This window comes from Ptiloglossa arizonensis, chromosome 8 (genome assembly GCF_051014685.1).
Source record: "Ptiloglossa arizonensis isolate GNS036 chromosome 8, iyPtiAriz1_principal, whole genome shotgun sequence".
Classification (NCBI taxonomy): Eukaryota; Metazoa; Arthropoda; class Insecta; order Hymenoptera; family Colletidae; genus Ptiloglossa; species Ptiloglossa arizonensis.
The window spans coordinates 3,724,684-3,745,221 of NC_135055.1; the positions used below are offsets into that span (position 1 = coordinate 3,724,684).

The 20,538-nt window shown below is 43.8% G+C and overlaps 1 protein-coding gene across 1 annotated transcript in view; it reads right to left on the reverse strand.

Moving 5' to 3' along the window:
• LOC143150641 (uncharacterized) overlaps positions 1–20,538 on the reverse strand; it is a gene marked incomplete at its 5' end in the record, with an annotated part of 264,811 nt that overhangs the window by 98,722 nt on the left and 145,551 nt on the right. The gene's annotated exons all lie outside the window — the stretch shown is intronic.

A 20,538-nucleotide genomic window follows, 5' to 3' on the forward strand; every position in this document is an offset into this window, starting at 1 on the left:
CGCACAATAGCTTGTATAAATATACAAACATATATTTAGGGACAGCCTCCGTATAAATGTATAAAAATATTTCTATAGAGACGGTAAGAATGTCACTATTATATTCTGTGCGCAACGACACTTTTGTAGACAAGAGTATTTTATTTCCTCTCAAGCGTTCCTACGGACGCGAGTCGCGGCGAGTTAATAAAATTTCATTGGACGAGCGAGGCGAAAGCCTCTCGGCTTCCCGATTGAATTAGTCGTGGAAAAGAATTGACAAAACTCGTTGGCTCGCCAAGGGAAATTTGATTTCATCCGAGAAGTATTCGATTCATCCGACGACGAACGCGGCACGCGCAGCAACTCGGAGAGACACGCTCCCATCTTTAACAAGATCGATCTTCCCCCCTCCCCCCCTCACTGGTGAGGAATTTGATGGCCATTCGTTTTCCCCGCCGGACGAAATCCCCGTTGGGAAAGGGAAAGAGCGAGGCGGAGAAAGTTTCCGTCCGTAAAAAATATTCTTCGTCCGGGCAGAGCTGCCTCGGAGGGATTTTTCTTTGTGAAGTTATTGCCGTGAACGGAATGCCCTGAAATTCATTAAACTCTTACGTCGTCTGAAAAGGAACGGTTCCCGAATGGAAATGCCTTCCTTTGTCGAAGAAACCGCGGACTTATCATCGCGGAAGGCTCATCTGAAAGTCATTCGATTCCTTTGAGGGGGCGGATCGGCGTCCTCCGTCGCGCGCGAATATTAAATCGACGCGGCCAATTTGCCATCGCTAACGGAAGCTAACCAAATCCTTTCTATTTCCGCTCTCGCGTTCCCCGGCCTTTGTCGCGAACTTCTCGCCGCGCGAAAGGCGTTTACCATTGTCCTGGATCAACACCGCCCCCCCCCCCCTCCGTTCGAAGATTTAAACCACGTGGAAATATTCTCTGTGAAAAACTGAATCGAAAAGGTGGAATGAAGTTTTCTTGTGCGAGTCTCCGTTCTCGAGATAATCGACGTTAAAGAGAGGGGAGGCGCACCACTGGGAGCGCTGTGACCGCCGTGAGCGCTGGGAGCGCCGTGACCGCTGTGACCGCTGTGAGCGCTGTGACCGCCGTGACCGCCGTGACCGCCGTGACCGCCGTGAGCGCGGTGCCCCGAACGTTTTTCGACCTCGATTTACCGAGATACGAATCCTCGTACGAAGAAACGTTATTTTACATTTTCGATTTACTTTCTCACGTAGTATTGACCTACGTCGTTATATCGCGGGACACTATTTTTCCATGCCCCGGGACCGGATATTCTTTTATCGCGTCGCGTAAAAAACACTGTAAAAGCGCGCGTTTGGCCGTGTTCCCGACGGATCGTCATCGAGCGGATTTTAATTCGTCGATCGCGCGACTCGTGGATTCCCTACGAACGTATCCGATTGTCTTATCGCCGGGTGTTCGCGAACACGACGCAGAAAATAATCGCTCCTTTTACGACGGTTCTGCGGAGACTACTTTCTTTTACATCTTCGCGACGCCCGCCATTGTTCCCCCGGCCGGTCGCTTAAAACGCCATTGTCTTCGACTGCCGCGGACTGATTTATTCTGCCAGCAGGGACGTAAAAACGAAATAAAAAAGTACCGGCGTCCTTTGGCGCGGTTCCGTCGTAATGGTTCATCGTTACGACGATCCTGGCGCGGAAGAAGAACCGATTGGAAGGCTCCAGACGTTTGTCGCCGATTTATTATATCAAGATTCTTTCGCCTAAACGAATCCCATGGAATAAAGGAAGACCCGAATAGAAATCGTGTACAAATAGAAAACACGGCCAGTAGTCTGCTGATTAATTACAGAAGGATTGCTTTGAGATCGCCATAACGGAAGAAGTGCAAATGTTTCTTCGAGTAAAAGAAACATTATTCTTTTCAAAAGAGTCATGGTCGCATTAATCAAGTGGGAAGACGACTTAAAGGTTCAACTTGCGAGCGATTGTCGAATAAACATTTTTCGATCGTATTGCTCAAGTGGAAGAATGGCTTTACGCGTACGAAATCATCGAGTGATAACTTTCTTGAGTCAATTGTAGTCGTATTTTTCGAGCAAGAACAGCTCTACGAGTTCGATAAGAACACACTTCGACTGGTAATTTTTTGGTACAATCATAGTCACATTGTACAAATGGAAGGCTAACGCCCTCCAAATGGACGTCACGGTCAACGAACGAAAACAATCGTATACATCGGCGTAACGAAAATCGAATGTGCAATTAGGAATGTTATCTCCGCGTTTAAGGGAATGTTAACGGTCACGGTGTTTCAGCAATTCCCTCGTTCCACCACGGTGCCATTAAGTCGTTCCCTGTACGCTCTCCGCTGGACCATTGCGTATCTCAAGCCGCTTCTATCATTTCTTATCGCAACCGGCCACATTCTCCAAGATAGCAAGAAAGTAATCACGGTCTTCGCGATATTCTTAAGACGATGCATCTCTTTTTCGCCTCGGTCGTCGCGATTGTCCCCTAGAATTCCCAGAGATATCTTAAAGCGTTGTTCATGCTGACGTGGAAGAGCAAAACGTCCATTCGAATCCGTAACCGCAAAGAACTCGGACTTTCGACACGATTTCCCTGTTCCTGTTCCTAATTGTATCCTTGAGCTCGTGTTGCATCGATGCAATAATACATTCCCAACCTTGTTGAATCTCATAACCTGTAAGTTTCAAATCCAACGGAAACTTTCTCGTCCAGATAGATCGAACCAGTGTGTACGATACCTAAAACTCAAATCTCTCCGACTTCAATAAAATGCTCTTAGCTAGAAGCTCTCGGAAAGACTTTTCCTCGAGGTACGTGCACGTTTACAATGGTTACGTCGTTAAATATATCGTCGAGAGGAGCGATCAGCTGCACTTTCTGGGCTCTTCCTGGACCGTTTTGCCCAGGCTTCGGCCAGATAATCTCTCACCAGGAAATTCGTCGCCGCGAAGTGCGACACCACCTTGAATTCCCCTTAATTGCGCGTTTCTAATTACTCGTACGACTGTGCCGGATACGTATCTGCGCGTCATGCCTGGGAAGGTTTGCGTTTACGGTTACTTGGTTCACGGTATTTCTGCATTAAGTCACTAAGAGTTAATAATCATAATTGCTGTGAAACTCTTTCCTCAACACTCTGGTACCATATTCCACATTGTTGGTATCTTTTGCTACCACCAGTATTCCCTGAATCTTCCCTCTGCTCGATGGATCTGGCACTCTAGAGTTTTTTAATTTGTTCGAATTCAACAATATCCACGATTACTTGTCCAGAAAATTTGCACATTGGGACAGTTTTTTAATTTGCTCAAATACAAGAGTGTCTTCGATCAATTTCTTCAGCAAATTTGCCTTTTGGAATATTTATTCATTCACCGTTTCATCTTCTGTATATAATTTTATCGGTTCGATGCTAACGATAAGTCGAAACAACACTCGATCGATCTACTTATACCCTAAAGTGTTTCAATTTATTCAAATTCAACAATATCGACGATTATTTTTTCGGCAAATTTGTAGAGCAAAATATCGTTCCGTTACTTGTATCCGGGGTAGAAACTGTCACTTGAAAATGGGAGAACCTACACTAATCTCAATGAAACATACAATTCGATTTACGAGAGAAGGCAACTATTGTGGTTTTGCAAAAATGTAGATCTTTGAAGAAGACATCCTTGGATTTTGTATCTTTCAATCACGATACATTTGAAGAAGATATCACTGAATGTTGAAAGCTTCGAAGAAAATAACCTGAATATTTACCAAACGATTGAAGGCCAACTCATGAAAATAAAATTTCTTTTTTAAAAATAAAATTCACCGGTCTTGATTTATAACAATATCCTCCCTGTTTCTCGAAACATTTTCGCTCATCCTGCGTTACCGTTGAACGAAATCGAGGGAGGACAAAATAAACTTCCAATCGTCGAGGCCGCCACGGATCAAGATGATGCGAGTCCTCCATCGTCCTGGACATGCATTCCCGTCATTTACGGAAGGACCGTATCCGAGGAACGGCCACTTTTTATCGGGAGTGCCTGCGCTCAAAGTGTCACGGAGAAGATCACATCCGGGCTTTGGTCCCGGTTCGATCCAGTCTCGACTGATTAACTCTTTTTTCTCGAACGACCATTCCCCCGAACGCGAAGGGAACGAATCCCTCTTCGACTGCCTATTACCCAGAGCAGCCGGCGCCCTTGATGGCGACGAACCGAAGGGGATGCACTCCATTCGAGCGTCCATTAAAATATTTCAAGCTTTATTACACAGACACAAAAACCGATAGGGACGAGTTTGTATCCCATCGATCACTGTTATTCCAAAGAATTGGTAGAAATGGTACGCCTAGGCGCCAACTGTGCCATTTTTTTGAGGAAAGTATTTATCCAACGTCCCCTTCCTTGAGACATTACGTAGACAGTTAAGATAAAATTGTTGGGTAAGTAACGTAGGTCTCGTTCAGAGAGGAGAATGTTCAAATGATAAGAAGGGGAGTCATTATTGTTGGGAAATGCACAAGGCAGTCTACGTGTGTAATTCCGGTACCTTTTCTTTCCTTTTCAACGGTTCCTCTTTGACAAAGCGAAATCGAAGTACCAGCAAATCCTCTTAGCTTCCCCAAGAGACCGTTAATGGGTTATATCGTCAAATATTCACGATTCTTCAAAATTTTATCATCGTGGAATTGCGTGTTCAAAAATGTGCTTTTAGTACACGAATAATGTATTATCGACCGAGCGTAAAAATACTTCGATTTCAATCGAAATTTGATTTTTTATTAACAATCGACTCCGTTCAAAATTCATCCATGGATGTTCTCGTACACGATAGTCTACATAGTTTCTGTCACGGATGAATCTCGAATTAAAATTGAAAAGAGTCTCAATTTCGTTCGCAAGTGTTTCTTTACTCGCATCGTTCAAATATTCGACTTCTAATTTTTCATATTTACGAGTGTCCCGACCAATATGGCGCCCAAGGGGTACACGTGTCTCCGCCTCGTCACAACCGTGTACAAACGTAAACTAAAAAAAGAATGAAATCAACCTTATATTTCTAAGGCTTCGATCCAACTTTTCATAGCTTTCGATGTACCCCCTGCTCCCCTGACCCAAGTCCCTTAGAGGCATTCCTCGAGACCGAAATGTCCCCGCAGAAGAGGACCACGGAAAGCCACGTGGAGCCAACCGCCAACCAATCAGTTCTCGCGCCACTGTGTCGAGGTAATCCACTTGGGTCGAAGGGACAGGGGGTGTTCGTCGTCCTGGTGCGAACATGGCCCCATGGACCATCGCGTTCTTACGATGGTATTTGCAAAAAATGGCGCATGTCCGAGCAACGTCTGCCAATACCGTGTATCTCGAGAGTTACATCGTTGCCGGTGGATTGCAGACGTGATATCGATTGTCAGGGAGCAAGAAGACGCGACAGGCCCCCCACTCACACCAGACCTAACCCTGAACGAACGGATAGAAGGCTTATCAGTGATCACGCTTCCTCGAAGGATCCCTATTTCCTCTTTTACCAGGCCTCGGGATCTCACCCCGTTAATATCCAGCCGGGACTGGTTTGAATGGCACGCGCGGAAGTTTGAATAGACGTTCAATTTGCGAGGAGAACGCCCGACGGTCTTGTTCCTGAGGTATACACGGTGTTTCGATTCGACGAAGCGGATTCGAATTGTGGCCCAAGTTGTTGAAACTGGATGGCAAATGTTACGCCGGAGTAATGAGACTGTTAACCCATTATGTACCACGGAACACTACTATTCACGGAACTCTCGAGGAAACGTCTTTTCGCTGGTATTCAAGTTTAGTCGCGTGATTTCTTTTTTCTTTTTTGTAAACAATGAGAGTCAGTTTCGATGGGTAGAGTAATTCAGTATGGCGATTCGAGAGGGTGATCTGAGCGATCGCGAGACGAGGAGGATGCGGTTATCGAGCGAGGTTAAACTTTAACGAGAGCATTTTACTAGCCATGCACCCGGGTAGTTCTCTTTCGTGTATACGACGTGTAATAATAATAGCGGTCAATTACGTGTTATAAACGACAATGGTACGTCTTCGTTAGCCAGAGCGGTGTGAAACGTGAAATGAAGGATTAATACGCGAAAGCAGAGATAATGCATTTACGGTGCAAAATCGAGAGACAGGCCACATGTTATGAACCTAACTTGAGATCCGTTAAACGCAGAGATGAATATTGGAAGCTTGAATGGATCAGTTGCACAGTGGTGTCACAGAGGCCAGGCGCCAATTACGAGAATTTTAATCGCGAGAAGGAAACGTTTTCGTTTGAGTTGCTGTTAGGAAACAGTGTTTAACATTTTAGGTTTAATTGCCCAGTCTCTTCTCTAGGATTCTCAGCAATGGTGCGTGGTACCCAATTATGGACGATTCAAATCTGTTTATGATATTTTAACACTTAGCCCCTTTGGTATTTTCAAACTATAATTGACGACAGCAGTCAATATCGAAAGAAAGCTCCAGCTTTGTCCTTTCCTAACTTTACTTTCTATACCCCTTTTAGCACTGCTGTTGCTGTGACATTTGGAATCAATCATCTTCTACCTTTCAAAATTAAACTCCAGGTCTTTGCCAATCCTGGTGAACCATGACCCGAATATTTACCATTAATTCTCCGATATACAAAATTGAAGTCATGTTTTCAAATCTCAAACGCCTCTTGAACACTTTACAAATCTTTTCACACCCCTAGCTCATTAAGATAGCGAACCGAGAATGCCGTTGTAACCCTACCAAAAACTGATAACATTCCTTTTCGCACACGTTCCCATAACAACGCATGAGACTCTTTCCGCTCCCATAACAACGCATGACACTCCATACGACAGACCGCTGATAACCGAAATTCCTTTTGCATACGTTCCCATAACAACTCATGAGACTCATTCCGTTCCCATAATGACGCACTCCCTACATAACGCAGGACACTCAGAACAAGAACAGATATAAAAACCCGACACATAGGAGACAGATCAGTCTTGACCCGTGATTAGATCCGCACGAATCTATGACCGATGGTATCGCAATTAAAGTGTAATACAAAATAAAATAATAAAGAGTTCGATCTTCCGTTGGAGATCAACATTTTTTGTATCAAATCCTTAATTATTACGTGACACAGTCACCGAATCCTCGTCTGTCGTCCAGTTTCCCAACGATCCAAGACACACCGATTCGCCAAGACCACCCTAGTCCCAAATAACCATCGTCCAAATGTATACATCCGGCACAGTACTGCCACGTCACAGGATCAAAGAATGCCTCTTTGACACTCGACGACCCTCTACTTATAATCCTCCGCTACCTCGAACTCCTCTCTCCTCGTTAAAGATAGCAATTCAAGAACCGTCGCTTTCAAGGTTAGCTCTCCGAACCCTCGTCATCCGAGTCCCCTTCGCCGAGTCTCAAGACCGCGCCGATCCAAAAAGCTACCCAATCTCCACCAAAAAACCCCTCTGGTTCAGAGACGGAGGTATCCCCGTCGCGTTTTCGAAACACCCGGTACATTGGCTGGCACGGCTCCAGGCTTTCCTCTTAACCTGATTAAACGACGTTTATTGTCGCTGCGAATGAGACGGAGGGGTAGACTGTATCAGAAGGGAAACAAGGAAAGCGACGCCGGGCAGACGATGGGAGGGGTCAGGCGAACAGGACGAAAGGGATGAAACAGAGAATCGACTAGGAGCGACGGGGCTCTCGACATGGGTGAAACAGGCGGTTATAAGAGCCAGAAGGGGGGGTGGTAGGGAATGGAAAGAGCGAATGTCCGATGAAAGTTTACCCATCGAAGGGTAGGTGGACACGGCTGACAGAGCCAGCCTCTGTCGAGATCTCGGTATCCTCGGGATGGAAACTGTCGGTTGGAACGGTTTTGTTGACTTTGCGGACCCAGACATCGCCGTTCGATGTGCCCGTTAATCTTGTTTCGCTAGGGATCGCCCGATGGAATCGTTGCCACCGTTTGATTCATCGTTCGGGGATAAATTCTCCGGACGGAGCTTCTTACTCGAGAAACGCGTATATTTACGTCTGCGTCGCCCTCGATAACCAAGCATGACGGTACGGGGTCTTCCCGAGAATGGACGTTGACTATTCGTTCATCTCAACATGTCGCATCAGCTGTGCTATCTCGTTGCAGGGTAGATGAACGAGGATGAGAAGGACACTTCTGGTTTGGAAATCGGTTGTTGTGTGTGGGATCGTGAAATGGGATCCTTGATAGTCTCGTGCTACTCATCGATCAGGACAACTTATCGAAACTTATCGAGAAGTATAGAGATAGGTAGATTCATTGGTTAAGTTGATCGTTGAGAAATTGTACTCTTGCAGAGCATAGTGAATAAAAAAATTTGTCGTTAAGAAATGTACCGTTACAGAGCATTATAGACGAACGAGGAATGCTAAGACTTTCAGAGTTTAGAAATTGGTATGCAGTTTGAGATTAGAATTCTCCGACTGCTGACCTGACATAACTAGGAGCAAATAGAGGTAAGTTAAGGAATTACATATTAGGAGATAAGTTTCAAGAATTTTAGAGCAGTGTTCACGGATGTATTGGAATCAGCTACGTTCCTTGGATAACTGGTACGACGAGGAATGTAATTGCGAGGTAGATGAATGAGAATCACATGGGCACCTTTGGTTTAGAAATTGGTTGTTACGTAACGCACCATGAACTGGGATCCCTGGACGGGAGATCTCGTAACACTCATCGATCGGAACAATGATATTAAAAATCCTACGTTTACGGATAGCTCGAAACCAACTGAGCCAAGTTTCTCGGCTAAGTTGGTCGTTAAGAAATGTAATCTAGATAAACTAAGACCCTCCCAGTTCAGAAATTAATTTGCAACAAGTCTGCTGACCTGACAAACCTAAAGCCAAATAGACGCAAGTTAAAGAATAACGAATTAGACAACAGATCCAAGAATCCCAGAGCGCCCATGTCCATGGATACGTTGAAATCAACAGAAGCTACGTTTGCCTGACTTGTTTCTTGAGTAATTGTTAAGTGTCCCTTACCCGTTGCAACGCAAAATGCACAGCAAGTCGGCTGTTCAACAAACACGTCCGAGTGATAAAGCCCTGAGCTATTACTCAAGCTAAACACCATCCATATCAGTCCTGTCGAATCAATTTTCACCAATAACACCGTTATCGCTTGCCCACTATCTCAACGACCACTCGTCACGAGTGTTCCGCTAACTCCTCTCGGGTAATCGAGAAGACAATTAAATCAACCCTGTCGGCCATTCCCCGAAACGACGTGGCGAGAATACGTCCCGATTATCGAGGGGACGGAACCACCCCTGTCCTCCGGACATGAAAAAATCCAACTTATCGATCGGAGGAGCTCCGGTTAGGTTCGTTCCTAGCCACGGAAACTCGTTCCCGCGATACCTGAAAAACCAGAGATTGATTTCGAAAAAATGCCCGAGCAAACGCTGACGAATGCAAGGAACGGGGAAACCCTAAGACATTGTGTTTGCGCGCGATCAAATAAGAAAGGCGTGCTGCAAATTGAATTTCCCATTCGTTCGCGAGCTCACCGTGGGAGAGACGGAAGGGTGAGACGGGGAACACTGAGGGCAAGCCTCTCCTTTTTAAGAAACCGCTCGAACCTCGCCCACGGGCCAACCTCTACCTTTTTTCTTTTCTTTTTTTTTTACTGCACGTTTGTTTCTCCGAGTTACGAGGTCCGTTCCCCTTTCTCTCTCTCTCTCTCTCTCTCTCTCTCTCTCTCTCTCTCTCTCTCTCTCTTTCGCGCGCGCGCGCGCGATTTTGGCACACGCGAGAGCGATAACGTTGAAATGTCCCGCCTCGTACCAGCTCCGGGCTACTTTGTTAAGTACTCGTCACCGGCGGATGCTTAAAGAGGCCGCGTTTTTCATTTCTCCCACTCTGGTCCACTTCCGGCGCTCCTCTCCGTAAACCGTTAATAACGAGCAGCGAAGGGGCTCCGATATTAAACTTGGAGAACCCGCGTGTCGCTTCCGCTTTTTCGTCGAGGCAAGTCCTGAAGAACTGGTAGAGACTGTTTTGGCGTTGCTGAGACTAGGGAACTTCCGTGAGTGAGTGGGGGGGCAGGGGATTTTCGTCAGGTGTGCTTGCACCTTGGATTATTAATTCTGTGCCATTTTTAGCGACCGTGACGTTACGTGTTTTGTTTAATAACTAATTGAACGTAGTTTTCACTACAGGTGGTGCTCTAAGGAGAAAGGAAAGTCAACAGTAGAAGTTGACAAAACTGTGAACAGGTTTAACCCTTTGCACTCGAGGCCTTTTTCGCTGGGGCCTATAAGTAACTCGAGTAAATAAGTAACTCGTAAAATGATTTCACATACAAATTAATATAGAAATTTATTACATCTTAAATCTCAAAAAAAAAAAATGACTTGAATTTTATTCCCTCAATTGGTTAACTAAAGTTTTTACATACCGCGGATAACCAAGCGGTTGTTCTTTTCTCGTTTTTTTTTACCACTTTGGATAATATACGAATTAATTAAACGTATTTCTAAACGTCTCTCTATCGTCAAGTGCTCTACTCACAGACGTAATTTCATCGTTTAACAGCGAAAAATCAAACTCATCTTCGCTCGAGATGATTTCGTTACCACATTCCATGCTTATAGGGCTCAACAAATTTGAAAATAATATTTTTATTGCCACGACTGCCAAGCTCAGACTGACGCCGAAAACGCAGATCCGTGATCACGGATTAATTTGAAATAAAAAGAATCTTATAGCCGTATGAGGGTACATCATTCTACACTTTGTAAGGTTGCGCATACATATGGCTTGGAAACCCATCCACGAAGCTGCATTGGCATTCACACTTCAAGTTCCGAAGAAATCAGACTTAAATAAAAATCGTCACCACTCGACTTACCGCGTCAAACCTAGTGGTGAGCGAGAGTCACCTCTCGAGTGCAAAGGGTTAAGTTTCGTTCAGGACATCTGACCTAAAAACATTTCGTCAGGTACAAAACTGTCAGTACCCCAAATCCTTAGTGTCCTCGACCGTTAAAGTAACGAACAAAATAATCAAGATTGAATCTCAAAATCAAAAGACGTCACAGAAGTGTATTAACTCGAGCTGTCTACTTATTTAAAAGAAACTCTCCGAAGAGGCAAGGATTAGGTTAGCCTACCAACGATTTGAATTTTGTTCCCGCATCGGAATCCTTCGATTTAAAATGCTAATCATCTTCGTCATTCGAGACTCTCGTTCGATCAGCAACAGTGGAATTCCTCTCCGAGGAGGGTCTCGTCCTGATAAACTTTCGAAACTGCCCCGAGGTTCTCCAGCTTGAGAACAGTCGGGATGATATTTAAATCGGCACCATCTATTCCACGGGTACAAAGCCAGTTTCGTAGCCCGGTGAGCCTTTCTCCCGCGGGAGAATAATAATCGCAGGAGGATAATAAGAAGCACACGGGCCCCGAACGGGGAACAAGCGGCCGAAGTTGAGCCGCAAATTGTTCATTAAGGTGTCGATGGACGCGAGCACAGAACGAAATAGGATTCGGCAGGGACCCCCGCGGGAGTACGTAGACAAAGTGGCTGGGATTTAATCTAGAATCTCTCCGTTGTCGCGGCGTGCCCCGGAAAACAACGGAACCGGAAACCGTACGGAAGAAACTTTTCTCGTTAGAGGACAGTCCCCTTTTCTCGCGGCTGCCACAGTCCCAGGGCACGGGGAAGGGGGAGTGGGGGTCCGTTCGCGGGTTCCAGGTGGCTCGATTATCCTTCTTTAAATGCATACCGACGGAAACGATCGGAATAAACCGGGAGAAAGAGAATTAACTCGACCCCGCTCTATATAGACTTGTTAATTTATGTTAACGCCGGAACTGGCGGACCGGCTTGGCGCCGCCATCGCGATCCGAGTGGATCATCTTTCGCTGTATCGACTTTCACGGTATTCTCTGACAATTCTCTTTTTAATAAAATAATAAAATATTTAATATCGCGCGGCATTCGATAAGACGAATTTCGATGCAAAATTACCGGACTTTCTACGCTATTTTCGAATAAAATTTTTTTCAGTCCTTATCGGACATGCTGTTAATTTTGAAAGCAAATGGTTGCAATCTTTAGGATTGAAATGACAGTGCGAAACGTGAAAAGTGAAAACAAGGTGACGGTGGTTTCTAGGAAATATTTTCAAGCCCGTGGAACATTTTCTACGTTTCACTTGGTAAAAGAAAGTGTAACCCTCGTTTGGTGATATCCAGGTCTTTCAGATGTGTGTCAAATACTGATAAATACGGCACGATAGTCCCCGTCGTCGAGTGATACAATTGAGGCAATCACTCGACAGTGGGATAACTCACGTTACACGAACGCACGGGACTGATTCTTTTGCTTGAATGCGGGGTAAAATTGGCACAAGAAAGCGGACACTACTGTACCGAGAATAGAAGCAACTGTTTCGAGCAACACAATTGACTTTTTGAAATCTTCTTTCAAAAATGTGTACAGAATTGTGTCACAGAGCTGTCTTTCGAATAACATTGGATATTACTGTTCTCCACGAGTTCATGTATCAAACTCAACTTATCGAGAAGTCCTAACGAAAGGTTAACCGAGTCAAAATATGAACAATAATCTCTCGTCGTCTCCATCATCACCTCGCGTAGGATTACTTTAGATTTCCTGTGGAGTGACTACGAGAAATTAACCGAGTAGTCTACCCCATTCACGCTAAACGCAGTTGTTACAGAGTTGATATTTCAACATCAGTGATAAGAAGCAGTATCGTTCCTTCGTCAAAAGCCCCGCGATTAAATTGCAATCCGGAAGACTCTCTGGCCGATATTTTTCTTTCTTTCATCGCCGTGAATAACCGTGCATAAACCGTGGATCTTCGTTTCTGAGCCATCTATTTAATTCCCTATCCGCCACACGACATCGAAACGAACTTCCGAGGACTGGTACACGCAGTCTGCACGCGCCTCTATTATTCCAAGCATTCTGGGTCACGCAGCCACTGCACGCGCATAAGACTAACTTCGTCTCCACCATTGTGCTTGTCTTACTGTCGGTGCCTCTGGCGGTGCTTTGTTCCCAAGCAGAGTAAACCCTTGTGCCCCTTTCGTGTACTGCAACGACAGTCACGAAGGTGGATTTTGATGCTAGTTGTTGAACTTCAGCGGCCACCGTTCTTTCCCATCAATTCAATTTGATGACCGCGACGCTGATCGGACACCACTCCGAGAGGACTTTGCGTTTGGCTCACGAAGACTAGCTCGATTCGAGTAAATCTTATTTTCGCGAAATATAATGTAGTATCGGTATACTACAGATACTTCAGTCTGCTACGGGTGCAGGTATCGGAATAAGATGCATTGCGTGTGAAATGACCTGCGTTAGGATAAACACTTTGACACTTGTTTTCCAAGGGCACGAGTGATCCTTTACAGGTAGTCGTGCGAGACGATCGAACGTGGGAATGCGTGACAACGAAAGGAAATGAGTGTGGTCCGGAGAAAATGTAGAGTGTTTGGAGAAGACGAGCAATTGAGATGGGCGAAGGTGACCAGATGAACGTGATCTGAAGTGAGAGAGGTTGAGGATTAGAATGAAAGGGAATGAATGCGCGTAAGAATACAGGGTGCGAAAGAAACGTGTTTGGGCAGTAGGAGAAGAGAGTTGTAAATTGGCAGTGAGACGATTAGTTTAGTTTTGTGACACTACCTACGCTTGCCACTAGAGAAAACCTGATCACCGATCGTTTCCTGCAAGTTCCCGTACCTGCTCCAATCGGTATATATATGATTCTTTACCGATGTCTCAATGTCCCAGCGTATAAGACAGGGCCTGCTAGGATGCTTTACTGATGAGTTCACTATTAGGCTCAGGATGAAACGCTCTCCCTTCCTTTTCCCTCGCTCTACTTCCTCTACCTTCAGGATAGATATTTAAGTGCGCTACAGTTTCGTAATAATTAATCTTTAGCGCGCTAAATTTATGTTGAAGGTAAAGGAAAGGAAAGAAGAAGGTATTCGAATAGCGAAGCATCTGAATAGTAATGAATAGCGAAGTATTTGGATAATATTCGAATAGCGAAATATCTGAATAATATTTGAATAGCAAAGTATCTGGGTAAATTTCGAATAGCGAAGTATCTGAGTAATATTCGAATAGCGAAGTATCTGAATAGTATTTGAATAGAGAAGTATCTGGGTAATATTTGAATAGCGAAATATCTGAATAATATTTGAATAGCGAAGTATCTGGGTAATATTCGAATAGCGAAGTATTTGAGTAATATTCGAATAGCGAAGTATCTGTGTAATTTTCGAATAGCGAAGTATCTGAGTAATATTCGAATAGCGAAGTATCTGAATAGTATTTGAATAGCGAAGTATCTGGGTAATATTCGAATAGCGAAATATCTGAATAATATTTGAATAGCGAAGTATCTGGGTAATTTTTGAATAGCGAAGTATCTGAGTAATATTCGAATAGCGAAGTATCTGAGTAGTATTCGAATAGCGAAGTATCTGAATAATATTCGAATAACGAAGTATCTGAGTAGTATTCGAATAGCGAAGTATCTGGGTAATATTCGAATAGCGAAATATCCGAATAGTATTCGAATAGCGAAGTATCTGGGTAATATTCAAATAGCGAAATATCTGAGTAGTATTCGAATAGTCGAGTGTCTAACTAGTATTCAAATAGTGAAGTATTTGAATAATATTCAAAATGTTAAGTACTGAGTAGTAATAAAATAGTATCTATTCAAATAGTCGAGTATCTAAATCGTATTCAAATGGTATTCGAATAGTACAGCTTCATACTTGTATTCAAATGATATTCGAACAGTCAAGCATCTTACTTGTATTCAAATGATATTCGAATAGTCAAGTATCTTATGTGGAGCGCTGGATTTGAAGGGTAGAGGTAAAGGAAAAGAAAACGACGAAAAAGGAAGGGGATGGCGTTTCATCCCGGGTGTGCTAGTGGACTCGTCAGTAAGGCATCCTAACAGGCTCTGCCTTATGCGCCGAGATATCGGTATGGGAACGTATATATACGAATCGGAGCAGGTACGGGAACTTGCGGGAAACGGTCGACGGTCAGTTTCCCTCCGGTAGCAATTATGGGCAGTGCAGCCACAAATCTACTTTTAGTATACAAAGAGAAATCAATTTTAATACCACGTCTACAATATAATCTAATACTATCCGAGAATAATGAGAAGTATCTCGAGCCTTAGCCAAACCTCCCTAGAACTTAACCCAGTGGACACTATCGGTAAAATAAATCGTCCGAAAAACGAAGAAACCAACCACTTTCCAACCAACCCGGTCAAAGAGACGCCGTTCGAGAAATAATCCGTTAACGTCGAGCTACCCCATCCTTGATAATCATGAGGTGGCCGTGGGCCCTCTTCCTCCTCGATAACGCGTTTCAAAGCACCGAAAGTAATTTCGCTGCGGAGAAATTAAAATATCTCCCGCGGCGATGGAAGAAGCGGCTCGACCGAATCAGTCCACGGATAAGCAGCATCCTCCTCACCCGGAGCCGGTGGAGGTTGAAAGAAGACGAAAAAAAAAACATCGCGAAGTTCGAGTACGCGCGAGCGTTTTTCCGTATCGTTCGCCGTATCAGCGAAAGTCTCGCTCCTCTTGAGATATACAGATCCCCCTCCTTATCCCCTGGAAATCCCCTACCCGCGGAAAAGAGATATTTTTCCTTCGTGTCTCTTTATTATTATTTTCCATCTCCGTCAATGCATCGTTCGGCGGTTGGGTCCAGGACTCAACGCAACGCGACGGTGCAATAGGATTTAAACGTTGTAACGCTGAGGAGGGGGAGGGGGGGTTGGTTCCCTCCCAGGGAGAGGAATTTCGCTCGCGGATCGATCCGTGGCAAGGAATTGGTCGGGGGAGGCCGCGTTCGTTCCCGTGTACCTCATTGTGCGTTCGAATTGCTGCCGTTGCTGACAAACGCGCGACGAGAGGGGAAGGTGGCGCATTTTTCCCAACGGAGAGTTTACCTGGCGCGCCATTCGTCGTGGTTTATTGTGCCACGACGAACGTGGATTTCTTTAAGCCGCGCTTACGCCGCTCTGAAATCGTTTCCACGTCGAGATCCCCCCTACGGAGGGGTGTTGTCGTTTGCCAGGGAGTTCTCGCGACGTGGGGGGCTACCGCCACGTCGACGCGAGCGAAATTCACTCTGTTCTTTACAGTTTGTAATTTTAGTCGCCACTGTCGAGGAAATCGAGCGAACTTAAGCGCGGAGGGAGGCGGTAGGAAGCGTTTTATAATTGTTGCATTAGCTCCGGTAAAAAGCAACCGAGGGCCATCCTGTCACGGGCGAGAAGTCGAATCGAACCCACGGATTCGAGGGTGCTCGATTTCTCGAGCGGTCGATGATGTGAAAATAATGAAATCGGTTGATTGGCGAGGGCAAGGTTCTTCACTGTTCTCGGGACTTGTGCTCTTTGTTGGCCGATTTTCATTTTAAGTGTCCGGTACCCTCTTTTTGGCCTCGAAGCTTTTCCTTCTAGTCTCGCTTTCGGTTACGGTGAACCATTGTGTGATTAAGATTCAGGTATTCACCTTGCTTCATTTTGGGAACTTGTACGACTTCTGGACAAATATTTATTTACGAAAAACATTCGTGTTTCAGAATCATTACCGTGTTTTGGAGAATATTGTTGTATATATTTAAAACTGATGGGAATCTAAGGGGAGCCTGGTATGGAGTAGGTAACCACTATCCGTAAGAGTAGGATATACATGGGGGTTATTCTCTGATCATTTCATGGTTTTATTACCGTTCTGCTGTAAATAATTTTTTACTCCTTTGCTGCGGTGAGAGTTGATACTATCGTCTTGAAATATAATACCTAATGTAAAAAACTTTCTTCGTTTAACATCTCAATTTTTCTCTTGTTTCTTTTCTCGATAATAGACGAAAATTTGTAATATTCTGTTGTTAATTACATTCTACCAAGCCCTCCATAAGTCTCTAGTAAATTTCACATTACTGTACCTTATAAAAAAAACATTTTGCTCGAATACTTTATTTCCTCACGGTGAATAAAATCGTAATAAAAAGAATGAAGTTGAATTTAAAATGATCTTCCAGAAATGATAATTCAACGACTATACGTACCATCGTTGAACCGTTACTCCTTTACTCCAGTAACAGTCAAAACTTCCCCTCTTTCTCTCTCTCTCTATAATTTTTGTTTTCCTTTCCCAATTTTATTTTCCTTTACAATCGAGGTGAATCTCCTTTCGGTAAAGAGTGTATCTATATTCCGTATTGTTATTATTATTACATTATCGCCCCCATGCGGAACCATTAACCGAAGTTCCGATAAACCGTAAACACCGTAATGATTCGGTTACGTGAAACCGGGGATAAAAATGGTCTTGCTTCGAAGACGGGATTCGCTGTATTCTATTACGTCGACAACGTCGCGAGACCCGAGAACGACAAGATAAAGCCAATCCATGGACCATTCCTGACCAATTCGATCCCCCAAAGGGTTTCTCCGTTAGACGGGGTTACCATTCCCAAAGCGGTTTCAATTTCCATAAAACGTCAGGATCCGGTCCACCCGGCTGTTCCTGGCAATCATTGCTCGCGGTAATGGAACGCCGCCTTTGTTTCGTTCCTGCCTCTATCTCGATCTTCTGGCGCTGCTCCCGATCTTCTGATACGGGCTGCCGTTGAAAACGCGGCCTCAAACCCCGTGCCGCGGTAATTATAACATTTGACCCGCGCGCCCTTCCATCGGGCCGCTCGAAACGTCACTGACAGACAAAACGATGCTCTGTGCAATTCTCTCTCTCTGTCTCTCTCTGTCACTCACACACACACACACATATATATTTTCTCTCGATCCTCTTGCTCTATCTCTACCAGTCTCTATCGTATTGCTCTGTCTGTATCTCTCCTTATGTTCTTGCCTTTTTATGTCTACCTCTCTTTACTCACTTGCTGTAATTTCTTGCTCTACTTACTTACTTTGCATACTCTTGATCTATCTACTTACTCTGTATAGCCTTGCTCTATTTACTCCGCATATTCTTGCTCTATATACTCACTCTGTATATTCTTACTCTATTTCGTTATCCTGTCTCTATATTCTTACTCTCTCTATTTACTCTGTATAACTTTGCTCTATTTATTCTGCATATTCTTGCTATATCTATTTACTCTGTATATCCTTGCTCTATTTACTTACCCTGTATATTCTTGTTCTATCTACTTATTCTACCTGTGTAGAGTCTTCTTGCTCTATCTACTTACTCTGCATATTCTTACCATATGTACTTGCTCTGCATATTCTTACTGTATGTACTTGCTCTGTATATCCTTGCTATATCTATTTACTCTGTATATCCTTGCTCTATTTACTTACCCTGTATATTCTTGCTCTACCTGTGTCTTCTTACTCTATCTACTTGCTCTGTATATTTTTGCTCTATCTTATTTATTCCGTCTCCATTTTCTTACTCTAACTACTTATGTCTGCATCCTCTTCCTCTGTCTACTTACTCTGTATATTCTTGCTCTATTTCATTATCCTGTCTGTATTTTCTTACTCTCTTTTTTATTTACTCTGTATAGCCTTGCTCTATTTACTCTGCATATTCCTGCTATATCCATTTACTCTGTATAGCCTTGCTCTATTTACTCTGCATATTCCTGCTATATCCATTTACTCTGTATAGCCTTGCTCTATTTACTCTGCATATTCTTGCTCTATATACTCACTCTGTATATTCTTACTCTATTTTGTGATCCTGTCTCCATTTTCTTACTCTATCAACTTACTCTGCATATTCTTACTGTATGTACTTGCTCTGTATACCCTTGCCACATTTATTTACTCTGTATACCCTTGCCACATTTATTTACTCTGTATATCCTTGCTCTATTTACTCTACCTGTGTCTTCTTGCTCTATCTGCTTACTCTACCTGTGTCTTCTTGCTCTATCTACTTACTCTATCTGTGTCTTCTTGCTCTATCTACTTACTCTACCTGTGTCTTCTTGCTCTATCAACTTGCTCTGTATATTTTTGCTCTATCTTACTTATTCCGTCTCCATTTTCTTACTCTAACTACTTATGTCTGTATCTTCTTGCCCTGTCTACTTGCTCTGTCTGTATCTCCTTGTTCCTCGCTATATCTTTCCATCTCCTTGCTCTTTGCCTCTATCTTCCCCTAGCTATATATCAACCTATTTATCTATTAATCCATCAATTTCTCTTTCTCTCTCTCTGTCTCTCATTTTCTCACTATCTATCCATCCATCTATTCGTCCATCCATCTCTCCCTCACTCTCAGAGCAGTTCGCACACAGGGGAAAATGGCATTCGGGCTAATTCACGTTCCTTTGCCGGTGACGTTGCCGGGACCATTGCACGGTCAGTCAAGATGCATATTCCGACGCGTGTTTCGGTGATACATTATGCGTCGTTCCCGTGACGCCACTGTGCCGACGGGGGAATTTGCGGGTGCCATGGATGGTTGTTTGGCAAAGGGAGAATTGCGGCCCACTTCCCGTGCGATTTATGGACCCCGCTTGATGCGTCGCTGAGGGGATTTTCCGTTTAACGCACGACCTCGGAAAATTTAGTAAACGCTGCGTTCCACGTTTCTTCCGCGGTTTTGTTTGGGTCTCCGTATCTGGGGCACACACGCGGTCCAAGTAGCAAATATTCCAGTAGCTTGCTTTTACGTACGTCTCGCGAACGGATCTCCCCGGGCGTTTCGAAAAATGGGTCGTTCTTGAGAATTTTTTTTTCGCAGAAACTATCCCTCGAATCTTACTGAATTTTTGAACACGGGTTGGTCGATTACTCGACCAGATCGAACAATTTTGGTACATCGAAAATCGATACGTGACGATGTTTGCAATGCTTTAACCAAGCGACATTGCCGGAAGAAGATGTTTCTATTGACCGTGCTCGCGCACACATTGAAAAATCCTTCGAAATTCAACGATAGAAGTTGAATTACCATCACCATCTGCATGAAATTCGTGGGACGTCGAATCTATTTTTATGAAAAAGGTACGAAAACCGATAAAATGTCGCTACTTCGAGGAAAAGAAAAAAGAATTTCTAGTTTAACCAGTTTTCAACTTTCCTGAAGGTAGAAAAATAACTTTCTCTTTGTATTTTTTAATTTGAATTCACCTCGGTATAGTCACAGAGGTTTTTACTTCAATAATGTTAAAATTCAATCGTGAATTTTTCTTTTTTATCTAATTTAATTCTTTTATCGAATCGTTCTTGAAATATCGTCAACGTAAATTTCAAAAAGATTTGAGCCACATGAGAAAAACCGATTGAATAATAACGAACAAATTGCAACTCGATGTAATTTTAACTAATCGTGTTATGTTATAAATACATATTCTTGTTCCTCTGTCTAGACTTTTCTTTTTTCGTGTCGCAAGATAACTTACAGGTATACCTCTTCGTATTTATGATGCAGGTGGGTGTGATTCGCTATCTATTATC